This window comes from Oncorhynchus mykiss, chromosome 2, assembly GCF_057628025.1.
Source record: "Oncorhynchus mykiss isolate SJ-2025 chromosome 2, ASM5762802v1, whole genome shotgun sequence".
Lineage (NCBI taxonomy): Eukaryota > Metazoa > Chordata > Actinopteri > Salmoniformes > Salmonidae > Oncorhynchus > Oncorhynchus mykiss.
The window spans coordinates 97,688,329-97,702,260 of NC_143023.1; positions in this window are offsets into that span (position 1 = coordinate 97,688,329).

Below are 13,932 nucleotides of genomic sequence, written 5' to 3' on the forward strand. Positions count from 1 at the left end.
GTAGATTGGTAAGAGTACAACATTTTGTAGGTTCTAACCCCACTTGTGTAGATTGGTAAGAGTACAAAATATTGTAGGTTCTAACCCCAATGGTGTAGATTGGTAAGAGTACAAAACATTGTAGGTTCTAACCCCACTTGTGTAGATTGGTAAGAGTACAAAACATTGTAGGTTCTAACCCCAGTTGTGTAGATTGGTAAGAGTACAAAACATTGTAGGTTTTAACCCCACTTGTGTAGATTGGTAAGAGTACAAAACATTGTAGGTTCTAACCCCACTTGTATAGATTGGTAAGAGTACAAAATATTGTAGGTTCTAACCCCACTTGTGTAGATTGGTAAGAGTACAAAACATTGTAGGTTCTAACCCCACTTGTGTAGATTGGTAAGAGTACAAAACATTGTAGGTTCTAACCCCACTTGTGTAGATTGGTAAGAGTACAAGATATTGTAGGTTCTAACCCCACTTGTGTAGATTGGTAAGAGTACAAAATATTGTAGGTTCTAACCCCACTTGTGTAGATTGGTAAGAGTACAAAATATTGTAGGTTCTAACCCCACTTGTGTAGATTGGTAAGAGTACAAAATATTGTAGGTTCTAACCCCACTTGTGTAGATTGGTAAGAGTACAAAACATTGTAGGTTCTAACCCCACTTGTGTAGATTGGTAAGAGTACAAAATATTGTTGCCTTCATATTCTGTTGAAAGGAAGTGTAAGAAATATGTTTTTATTTTTTTTGTATGATTAAATGCTCTTCTGCCGTCCCATGAATGAAATGGAAATGCCATGTGTCTATACCACCTTGTAGTGGGCCTACAATACAGTCCTCAAATGCTTTTATTGCCATTCAATCTGGAGAGAAACTCAATGGGGATGTATTCCAATCTAGTTAAAGGACACATTTGCACGCTGAGAATGTTGTGGTAATATTAAGTCAAACTTAAATATAACGTTTCCTAAACGTTTTAGAAATGTTCTGTGGACCTCCAAGACAACATTGCGTGAACGTCAATGTAATGTTATTTTAAACCTAAAAACAAAATTTGTTATGAGAACATTTGACGCAACCTAACAAATGTGTTCTGGGAACTTTCACAAAAACAATTTTGGTTTGCGGGGCAGGGGTGTCAGTTGGCTGACTGTGAAAGCTCTGAGAGACTCTGGATTGAGGTCGGTGATTAAGTAGACTACAGTAGAGGTTTTCACAGATCCATTCAATTCAATTTAAGGGGCTTTATTGGCACGGGAAACACATGTTCACATCGCCAAAGCAAGTGAAAAGGATAATAAACAAAAGTGAAATAAACCATAAAAAGTGAACAGTAAACATTACATTCACACAAGTTCCAAAAGAATAAAGACATTTAAAATGTCACATTATGTCTATATACAGTGTTGTAGAGATGTGTAAATGGTTAAAGTACAAAAGGGAAAATAAATAAATATGGGTTGTATTTACAATGGTGTTTGTTCTTCACTGGTTGCCCTTTTCTTGTGGCAACAGGTCACACATCTTGCTGCTGTAAATGCACACTACGGTATTTCTCTCTCTCTCATAAATCCCACTGTTGTGATGACACACTTCAGTATTTTGCCTAACAGATATGAAAGTTTATCAATGTTAGATGATTTTTTCAAATTATTTGTGGGTCTGTGTGATCTGTAGGAAATATGTATATCTTATGTGGTCACACATTTGGTAGGAAGTGGGCACATGGCCTGTCTGCTCTCGAGAGCCAGGTCTGCTTTTGGCCGCCTAACTCAGTAGCAAGGCTATGCTCTCTCTTTATCTCTCTCTCTCTCTACCCTTCTGACGCTGGTGAGTGGTGAGCCACTGCTCAGCTCTGTTCTGTCACTCTCCTCAGCCACCCACTGTGTGGTTGTGGTTACTCCAATACAAACATAAACGCTGAGGAGAAGCAGCCTAGCACACACACCACTTCCAAAGCACAGCTCCAAACACCACTGATCTACAGCCCAAGCAGTGAGACAAAGCAGAGCTCCAAACCGTGCTGACCTACAGCCCAAGCAGCGAGACAAAGCAGAGCTCCAAACACCACTGATCTACAGCCCAAGCAGTGAGACAAAGCAGAGCTCCAAACACCGCTGACCTACAGCCCAAGCAGCGAGACAAAGCAGAGCTCCAAACCGTGCTGACCTACAGCCCAAGCAGTGAGACACAGCAGAGCTCCAAACACCGCTGACCTACAGCCCAAGCAGTGAGACAAAGCAGAGCTCCAAACACCACTGATCTACAGCCCAAGCAGTGAGACAAAGCAGAGCTCCAAACACCGCTGATCTACAGCCCAAGCAGCGAGACAAAGCAGAGCTCCAAACACTGCTGATCTACAGCCCAAGCAGTGAGACAAAGCAGAGCTCCAAACCGTGTTGACCTACAGCCCAAGCAGTGAGACAAAGCAGAGCTCCACACTGTGCTGACCTACAGCCCAAGCAGTGAGACAAAGCAGAGTTCCAAACCGTGCTGACCTACAGCCCAAGCACCGAACCAAAGCAGAGCTCCAAACCGTGCTGACCTACAGCCCAAGCAGCGAGCCAAAGTAGAGCTTCTCTAATTCTTCGAGGTCACAATAGTTACATAGTCTTTCCTCTTCCATTTCACCACAATACTGACCTGTTTCAATACCCACAGAAAATATCCCTGATCTGAACTGTTTCAATACCCACAGACAATATCCCTGATCTGACCTGTTTCAATATGCACAGACAATATCCCTGATCTGACCTGTTTCAATATGCACAGACAATATCCCTGATATGACCTGTTTCAATACACAGAGGCAATATCCCTGATCTGACCTGTTTCAATACCCACAGACAATATCCCTGATCTGACCTGTTTCAATACACAGAGGCAATATCCCTGATCTGACCTGTTTCAATACCCACAGACAATATCCCTGATCTGACCTCTTTCAATACGCACAGACAATATCCCTGCTCTGACCTGTTTCAATACACACAGACAATATCCCTGATCTGACCTGTTTCAATACCCACAGACAATATCCCTGATCTGACCTGTTTCATCAATACACAGAGGCAATATCCCTGATCTGACCTGTTTCAATACCCACAGACAATATCCCTGATCTGACCTGTTTCAATAAGCAGCGACAATATCCCTGATCTGACCTGTTTCAAAACCCACAGACAATATCCCTGATCAGACCTGTTTCAATACACAGAGGCAATATCCCTGATCTAACCTGTTTCAATACGCAGAAGCAATATCCCGGATCTCACCTGTTTCAATACGCAGAGGCAATATCCCTGATCTAACCTGTTTCAATACACAGAGGCAATATCCCTGATCTGACCTGTTTCAATACACAGAGGCAATATCCCTGATCTGACCTGTTTCAATATGCAGAGGCCATATCCCTGATCTGACCTGTTTCAATACCCACAGACAATATCCCTGATCTAACCTGTTTCAATACACAGAGGCAATATCCCTGATCTGACCTGTTTCAATACACAGAGGCAATATCCCTGATCTGACCTGTTTCAATACACAGAGGCAATATCCCTAATCTGACCCGTTTCAATACGCACAAGGCAATATCCCTGATCTGATCTGTTTCAATACGCAGAGGCAATATCCCTGATCTGACCTGTTTCAATACACAGAGGCCATATCCCTGATCTGACCTGTTTCAATACCCACAGACAATATCCCTGATCTGACCTGTTTCAATACGCAGAGGCAATATCCCTGATCTAACCTGTTTCAATACACAGAGGCAATATCCCTGATCTGACCTGTTTCAATACACAGAGGCAATATCCCTGATCTGACCTGTTTCAATATGCAGAGGCCATATCCCTGATCTGACCTGTTTCAATACCCACAGACAATATCCCTGATCTAACCTGTTTCAATACACAGAGGCAATATCCCTGATCTGACCTGTTTCAATACACAGAGGCAATATCCCTGATCTGACCTGTTTCAATACACAGAGGCAATATCCCTAATCTGACCCGTTTCAATACGCACAAGGCAATATCCCTGATCTGATCTGTTTCAATACGCAGAGGCAATATCCCTGATCTGACCTGTTTCAATACACAGAGGCCATATCCCTGATCTGACCTGTTTCAATACCCACAGACAATATCCCTGATCTGACCTGTTTCAATACCCATAGACAATATCCCTGATCTGACCTGTTTTAATACGCAGAGGCAATATCCCTGATCTTACCTGTTTCAATACGCAGAGGCCATATCCCTGATCTGACCTGTTTCAATACGCAGAGGCAATATCCCTGATCTTACCTGTGCACATAGTGATCTCTTGCTTTTAGGTAGGTTATACATAATATATCTCTCACAAACAAATTCACCCGTAATCAAACAAAAGTTTCTCAATTGGGGTTGATGATTCATCTCCTCCACCCATTTTTGCCCCTCATATTGCATCATCAGCTGCTGTTAAAAATTGTGTGTACGTGCCCAGCCCTACCCATTCACCTGAGTGGGCAGCTTTCTATCTGCAGTCAGGAGTATGTCTAGTCAGCGTTTCTCGCTGGGTTGAAGCCCGAACACTGAACACACCAAAAAATATGAAGTAAAGACAAAAACAAGCAAGGGTGTATTATTCCAATCTAAGCTTTGAAAGCTTGGACAGGAGAGTAGATTATTAGTGTGCATGGATGTGTTTGTGCCAGCAGGTTAACAGGTGGAGGCTGGGGAAGGGGGCCCAGGGCAGGACATGGATGAGAGACCAACTGCTGTTACACCCCTTGTCCTCTGACTCTTCTATCACAGAAGCTCTGGGCAGATACTCAACACCATACACACACCATCACACACACCATCACTAACACCTGGGCAGGTACACACTACCATAAACACCATCCTACACACCATCCTACACACCATCATAAACACCATCATACACACCATCCCAGTTCCCCAAGACATCCATCCAGAACCAGAACAAACAGCAGGCCAAACTATCCCTCTCAGCTCTGCCTGGACTGCGCACAAATGCAAATGCTTTCCGTTTGAGTTATGTTAGGTTTTATTTTCATCGTTAAACACCATCATAAACACCACCCTACACACCATCATACACACCATCATAAACACCATCATAAACACCATCATAAACACCATCCTACACACCATCATACACACCATCATAAACGCCATCATAAACACCATCATAAACACCATCATAAACACCATCATAAACACCATCCTACACACCATCCTACACACCATCCTACACACCATCCTAAACACCATCATAAACACCATCCTAAACACCATCATAAACACCATCATAAACACCATCATAAACACCATCCTAAACACCATCCTAAACACCATCATAAACACCATCATAAACACCATCATAAACACCATCATAAACGCCATCCTACACACCATCCTAAACACCATCATAAACACCATCCTACACACCATCCTACACACCATCCTACACACCATCCTACACACCATCCTACACACCATCATAAATGCCATCCTACACACCATCCTAAACACCATCATAAACACCATCATAAACACCATCATACACACCATCATACACACCATCATACACACCATCGTACACACCTGGGCAGGTACATACCATCATACACACCATCATACGCACCATCGTACACACCTGGGCAGGTACACACCATCATACACACCATCATACACACCATCCTAAACACCATCATAAACGCCATCCTACACACCATCCTACACACCATCCTACACACCATCCTACACACCATCATAAACACCATCATAAACACCATCATAAACACCATCATAAACACCATCATAAACACCATCCTCAACACCATCCTAAACACCATCATAAACACCATCATAAACACCATCATAAACACCATCGTAAACACCATCGTAAACACCATCGTAAACACCATCATAAACACCATCCTACACACCATCCTACACACCATCCTACACACCATCCTAAACACCATCATAAACACCATCATAAACACCATCATATACACCATCATAAACACCATCCTAAACACCATCCTAAACACCATCATAAACACCATCATAAACACCATCATAAACACCATCCTAAACACCATCATAAACGCCATCCTACACACCATCCTAAACACCATCATAAACAACATCATAAACACCATCATACACACCATCATACACACCATCATACACACCATCCTACACACCATCCTAAACACCATCATAAACGCCATCCTACACACCATCCTAAACACCATCATAAACACCATCATAAACACCATCCTACACACCATCCTACACACCATCCTACACACCATCCTACACACCATCCTAAACACCATCATAAACGCCATCCTACACACCTGGGCAGGTACACACCATCATACACACCATCATACACACCATCCTAAACACCATCATAAACGCCATCCTACACACCATCCTACACACCATCCTACACACCATCCTACACACCATCCTACACACCATCCTAAACACCATCCTAAACACCATCATAAACACCATCATAAACACCATCATAAACACCATCATAAACACCATCCTAAACACCATCCTAAACACCATCATAAACACCATCATAAACACCATCATAAACACCATCATAAACACCATCCTAAACACCATCCTAAACACCATCCTACACACCATCCTACACACCATCCTAAACACCATCATAAACGCCATCCTACACACCATCCTAAACACCATCATAAACACCATCATAAACACCATCATACACACCATCATACACACCATCATACACACCATCCTACACACCATCCTAAACACCATCATAAACGCCATCCTACACACCATCCTAAACACCATCATAAACACCATCACAAACACCATCATACACACCATCATACACACCATCGTACACACCTGGGCAGGTACACACCATCATACACACCATCATACACACCATCCTAAACACCATCATAAACACCATCATACACACCATCATACACACCATCATACACACCATCCTACACACCATCCTAAACACCATCATAAACACCATCATAAACACCATCATACACACCATCATACACACCATCGTACACACCATCGTACACACCTGGGCTGGTACATACCATCATACACACCATCATACGCACCATCGTACACACCTGGGCAGGTACACACCATCATACACACCATCCTAAACACCATCATAAACGCCATCCTACACACCATCCTAAACACCATCATAAACACCATCATAAACACCATCATACACACCATCATACACACCATCATACACACCATCCTAAACACCATCATAAACACCATCATACACACCATCATACACACCGGGGCAGGTACACACCATCATACACACCAACATACACACCATCATACACACCATCATACACACCATCATACACACCATCATACACACCATCATACACACCAACATACACACCATCATACACACCATCATAAACACCATCATACACACCATCATACACACCATCATACACACCGGGGCAGGTACACACCATCATACACACCAACATACACACAATCATACACACCATCATACACACCATCATACACACCATCATACACACCATCATACACACCAACATACACACCATCATACACACCATCATAAACACCATCATACACACCATCATACACACCATCATACACACCGGGGCAGGTACACACCATCATACACACCAACATACACACCATCATACACACCATCATACACACCATCATACACACCATCATACACACCATCATACACACCAACATACACACCATCATACACACCATCATACACACCATCATAAACACCATCATACACACCATCATACACACCATCATACACACCATCCTACACACCATCCTAAACACCATCATACACACCATCATACACACCATCATACACACCATCCTACACACCATCCTAAACACCATCATACACACCATCATACACACCATCATACACACCATCCTAAACACCATCCTAAACACCATCCTAAACACCATCCTACACACCATCCTACACACCATCCTACACACCATCCTAAACACCATCCTAAACACCATCATACACACCATCATACACACCATCATACACACCATCCTAAACACCATCCTAAACACCATCCTAAACACCATCCTACACACCATCCTACACACCATCCTACACACCATCCTAAACACCATCCTAAACACCATCCTAAACACCATCCTACACACCATCCTACACACCATCCTACACACCATCCTACACACCATCCTAAACACCATCCTAAACACCATCCTAAACACCATCATACACACCATCATACACACCATCATACACACCATCATAAACACCATCATAAACACCATCATAAACACCATCATAAACACCATCATACACACCATCATAAACACCATCATACACCCCGGGGCAGGTGCACATCATAACCAGACACACACTGAAGCACGTTACGCTACGAACTACGAATACAGTAACTACAATAAAGACATAGTTCGTATGACCACTCCTGGGCCTTCAAACTATGTGCCAAAGTGGAGCACCAAATGTGTCAAAAGACGTACAGTAAGAGAGGTAAGTGTAAAAATAAGAGAAGACGTCTCTCTCTGAAGGGTAGATAAGGGGCCAGTCAGTCTGCTGGGAATGAAGACAGAGGTCAGGGGTTATCACAACCCTTCTGCTATTCCTCAGAAGTGTGTGTGTGTGTGTGTGTGTGTGTGTGTGTGTGTGTGTGTGTGTGTGTGTGTGTGTGTGTGTGTGTGTGTGTGTGTGTGTGTGTGTGTGTGTGTGTGTGTGTGTGTAGCTCCCTTTGTCTCCTTATTAGGCTTAATTAAGTTTATTTAATTAATCTGAGAGTTTAAATCGCTGGACACAGGGGGAGGGGGGGGGAGAGAGAGAGAGAGAGAGAGAGAGTGTGAGTGTGTGTTCTTGGAAGGAGAGAGGCTTTGCAGAATTCTGTGTGTTTGTCTTTGATAGTGATATATTTTCATATGTGTATTTACAATTTATTACCAGTTTGTCCCCTGGCATGGAAACATTCTATTTTTTATTTTGTATTTTTATTTCACCTTTATTTAACCAGGTAGGCTAGTTGAGAACACCTTTATTTAACCAGGTAGGCTAGTTGAGAACAAGTTTTCATTTACAACTGCGACCTGATCGCAGTCACTTTAGAGTGACTATCCACATTTACAGCTTGCTGCCTGTTTGACCCCTGGGTAAATATAGGCACAGTGTATATAGTTCAATGAATATTGGGCATTTATTTCATGCCATTTCTGCTCCATTTAAAACTAGATGAAATGTTACTACAGATTCAAATAAACTGATTACGTTTTTCAATTGATGTTTTAGAGAATGAAAGAAGCGCAGGACACAGTTTCACAGACAAATCTAATTTTAGTCTTCACATACAGTGTAGAATCTTAATTTGAGTCAGTTTGCTACAGCGGAGAAATAATCCTGGATAATAATGGACATTTTTGTAGGGGTTGCTACATTTTTCCTTTGGGCAAATCATGTCTGAAATTGTAAAACGGAAATCAAAAACTTAAAAAGCCTTTTTAATACTGAGATATACTAAACGTTTGCATTTCCAGAATTGAAGGAAAATGATCAGCAACAAAAGAGTGCTCAAATTAAGATCCTACATCTGTATACAGTTTACAGCAGATAAAAAAGGTGCAGTGAAATGCCTACGTAATAGCTCCCTCAACAATGCAGTGCAATGGTAATAAAACTGAGAAAAGGTAGTATCCATAGTAATAAAACTGATAAAAGGTAGTATCCATGGTAATAAAACAGATAAAAGGTAGTATCCATAGTAATAAAACTGATAAAAGGTAGTATCCATAGTAATAAAACTGATAAAAGGTAGTATCCATGGTAATAAAACTGATAAAAGTTAGTATCCATAGTAATAAAACTGAGAAAAGGTAGTATCCATGGTAATAAAACTGATGAAAGGTAGTATCCATAGTAATAAAACTGATAAAAGGTAGTATCCATGGTAATAAAACTGATGAAAGGTAGTATCCATGGTAATAAAACTGATAAAAGGTAGTATCCATAGTAATAAAACTGATAAAAGGTAGTATCCATGGTAATAAAACTGATAAAAGGTAGTATCCATAGTAATAAAACTGATAAAAGTTAGTATCCATAGTAATAAAACTGATAAAAGGTAGTATCCATGGTAATAAAACTGATAAAAGGTAGTATCCATGGTAATAAAAGTGATAAAAGGTAGTATCCATGGTAATAAAACAGATAAAAGGTAGTATCCATAGTAATAAAACTGATAAAAGGTAGTATCCATGGTAATAAAACTGATAAAAGGTAGTATCCATAGTAATAAAACAGATAAAAGGTAGTATCCATGGTAATAAAACTGATAAAAGGTAGTATCCATAGTAATAAAACTGATAAAAGTTTGTATCCATGGTAATAAAACTGATGAAAGGTAGTATCCATGGTAATAAAACTGATAAAAGGTAGTATCCATAGTAATAAAACTGATAAAAGTTAGTATCCATGGTAATAAAACTGATGAAAGGTAGTATCCATGGTAATAAAAGTGATACAAGTTAGTATCCATGGTAATAAAACTGATAAAAGGTAGTATCCATGGTAATAAAAGTGATAAAAGGTAGTATCCATGGTAATAAAAGTGATAAAAGTTAGTATCCATGGTAATAAAAGTGATAAAAGTTAGTATCCATGGTAATAAAACTGATAAAAGGTAGTATCCATGGTAAAAAAAAGTGATAAAGTTAGTATCCATGGTAATAAAACTGATAAAAGGTAGTATCCATGGTAATAAAACTGATAAAAGGTAGTATCCATGGTAATAAAACTGATAAAAGGTAGTATCCATGGTAAAAAAAAGTGATAAAGTTAGTATCCATGGTAATAAAACTGATAAAAGGTAGTATCCATGGTAATAAAACTGATAAAAGGTAGTATCCATGGTAATAAAAGTGATAAAAGGTAGTATCCATAGTAATAAAACTGATAAAAGGTAGTATCCATGGTAATAAAAGTGATAAAAGGTAGTATCCATGGTAATAAAACTGATAAAAGTTAGTATCCATAGTAATAAAACTGATAAAAGTTAGTATCCATAGTAATAAAACTGATAAAAGGTAGTATCCATGGTAATAAAACTGATAAAAGGTAGTATCCATGGTAATAAAACTGATTAAAGGTAGTATCCATAGTAATAAAACTGATAAAAGTTAGTATCCATGGTAATAAAAGTGATAAAAGGTAGTATCCATAGTAATAAAACTGATAAAAGGTAGTATCCATAGTAATAAAACTGATAAAAGGTAGTATCCATGGTAATAAAACTGATAAAAGGTAGTATTCATAGTAATAAAACTGATAAAAGTTAGTATCCATAGTAATAAAACTGATAAAAGTTAGTATCCATAGTAATAAAACTGATAAAAGGTAGTATCCATGGTAATAAAACTGATAAAAGGTAGTATCCATAGTAATAAAACTGATAAAAGGTAGTATCCATGGTAATAAAAGTGATAAAAGGTAGTATCCATGGTAATAAAACTGATAAAAGGTAGTATCCATAGTAATAAAACTGATAAAAGTTAGTATCCATAGTAATAAAACTGATAAAAGGTAGTATCCATGGTAATAAAAGTGATAAAAGTTAGTATCCATGGTAATAAAACAGATAAAAGGTAGTATCCATGTTAATAAAAGTGATAAAAGTTAGTATCCATGGTAATAAAACTGACAAAAGGTAGTATCCATGGTAATAAAACAGATAAAAGGTAGTATCCATGGTAATAAAAGTGATAAAAGGTAGTATCCATGGTAATAAAACAGATAAAAGGTAGTATCCATGGTAATAAAACAGATAAAAGGTGGGCTTGGCCGCTAAAACCCTCACAAACTTTTACAGATGCACAATCGAGAGCATCCTGTTGGGCTGTATCACCGCCTGGTACGGCAACTGCACCGCCCTAAACCGCAGGGCGCTACAGATGGTGGTGCGGTCTGCACAACGCATCACCAGGGGCAAACTACCTGCCCTCCAGGACACCTACAGCACCCGATGTCACAGGAAGGCCAAAAAGATCATCAAGGACAACAACCACCCGAGCCACTGCCTGTTCACCCCGTTGTCATCCAGAAGGCGAGGTCAGTACAGGTGCATTAAAGCGAGGACCAAGAGACTGAAAAACAGCTTCTATCTCAAGGCCATCAGACTGTTAAATAGCCATCACTATCCGGCTACCACCCAGTTACTCAACCCTACACCTTAGAGGCTGCTGCCCCATATACATAGACATGGAATCACTGGTCACTTTAATAATGGAACACTAGTCACTTTAATTATGATAACATACTGCTTTACTCATCTCATATGTATTTACTGTATTCTATTCTACTGTATTTAGTCAATGCCACTCCAACATTGCTCAATCTAATATTTATATGTTTCTTAATTCCATTATTTTACTTTTAGATTTGTGCGTATTGTTGTGAATTGTTAGATACTACTGCACTGTTGGAGCTAGGAACACAAGCATTTCACTACACCAGCAATAACATCTGCTAAATGTGTGTATGTGACCAATACAATTTGATTTGATTTAACAAAGGTTTTTAATTGGGAAAAGATAACATATTGTGAGTGCCTCTTGTGTGTTTGCATGTATGTGTATGTGTGAGTGAGAGCGAGAGGGAGAGAGAGAGAGGGAGACGGGGAGAGAAGGGGGAGAGAGGAAGAGAGAGTGAGAGAGAGAGAGAGAGAGGGGGGGAGAGAGGAAGAGAGAGAGAGAGGGGGGGAGGAAGAGAGAGAGAGAGAGAGAGAGAGAGAGAGAGAGAGAGGGGGAGAGAGGGGGGAGAGAGGAAGAGAGAGAGAGGGGGAGAGAGAGGGGAGAGAGAGCGAGAGAGAGGGGAGGAGAGGAGAGAGAGAGGGGGGAGAGAGAGAGAGGGGAGAGAGAGTGAGAGAGAGCGCGAGAGAGAGAGACAGAGAGGATAGAGAGAGAATCTGTGTGTGTGAATGATTGTGAACACCTGTGTATGTGACACATGTACTATTTATGGGGTGTAAGTGTGTCAGAGTTCATAGATACAAAATGCGTGGGCGTGTGTGTAGCGCGGCAGGTAGCCTATTAAGGCTAGCAATTGAAAGGTTCCTGGTTCGAATCCCTGAGCCGATTAGGTGTGTCTAGGTGTTGATGTGCCCTTGGCTCCTATGTTGTCCAGTAGATCATGATAACTCTCCACAGTGTTCGCTGTCTGGCAGAGAACGGTCACATGCCACCGTCTGTTTCACACCCACCACATACACACCCCCCTCCCTCTATGCATCTGCCAATAGCCTCGGTGAGAAGCTAAAAAGGAAAGAGACAATGAAGCCAGCTCCGTCCAACATGTAGTTCTAACGGTATAGAGAAAACAGGACTGAGAGAAAGGCATCTGTTTAACCTGTCGTCATGTCTATTAATTACGTTTATTTGTATTTTTTTTATTTTACCTTTATTTAACTAGAGCCGCCTGCTGCACAACCTCCCAGTAACCTCCCAGTAACCTCCCAGTAACCTCCTAGTAAACTCCCAGTAACCTCCTAGTAACCTCCTAGTAACCTCCCAGTAACCTCCCAGTAACCTCCCAGTAACCTCCTAGTAACCTCCCAGTAACCTCCCAGTAACCTCCTAGTAACCTCCCAGTAACCTCCCAGTAACCTCCCAGTAACCTCGCAGTAACCTCCCAGTAACCTCCTAGTAACCTCCTAGTAACCTCCGAGTAACCTTGTAGTAACATCCTAGTTCTCTCCTAGTAACCTCCCAGTAACCTCCCAGTAACCTCGCAGTAACCTCCCAGTAACCTCGCAGTAACCTCCCAGTAACCTCCCAGTAACCTC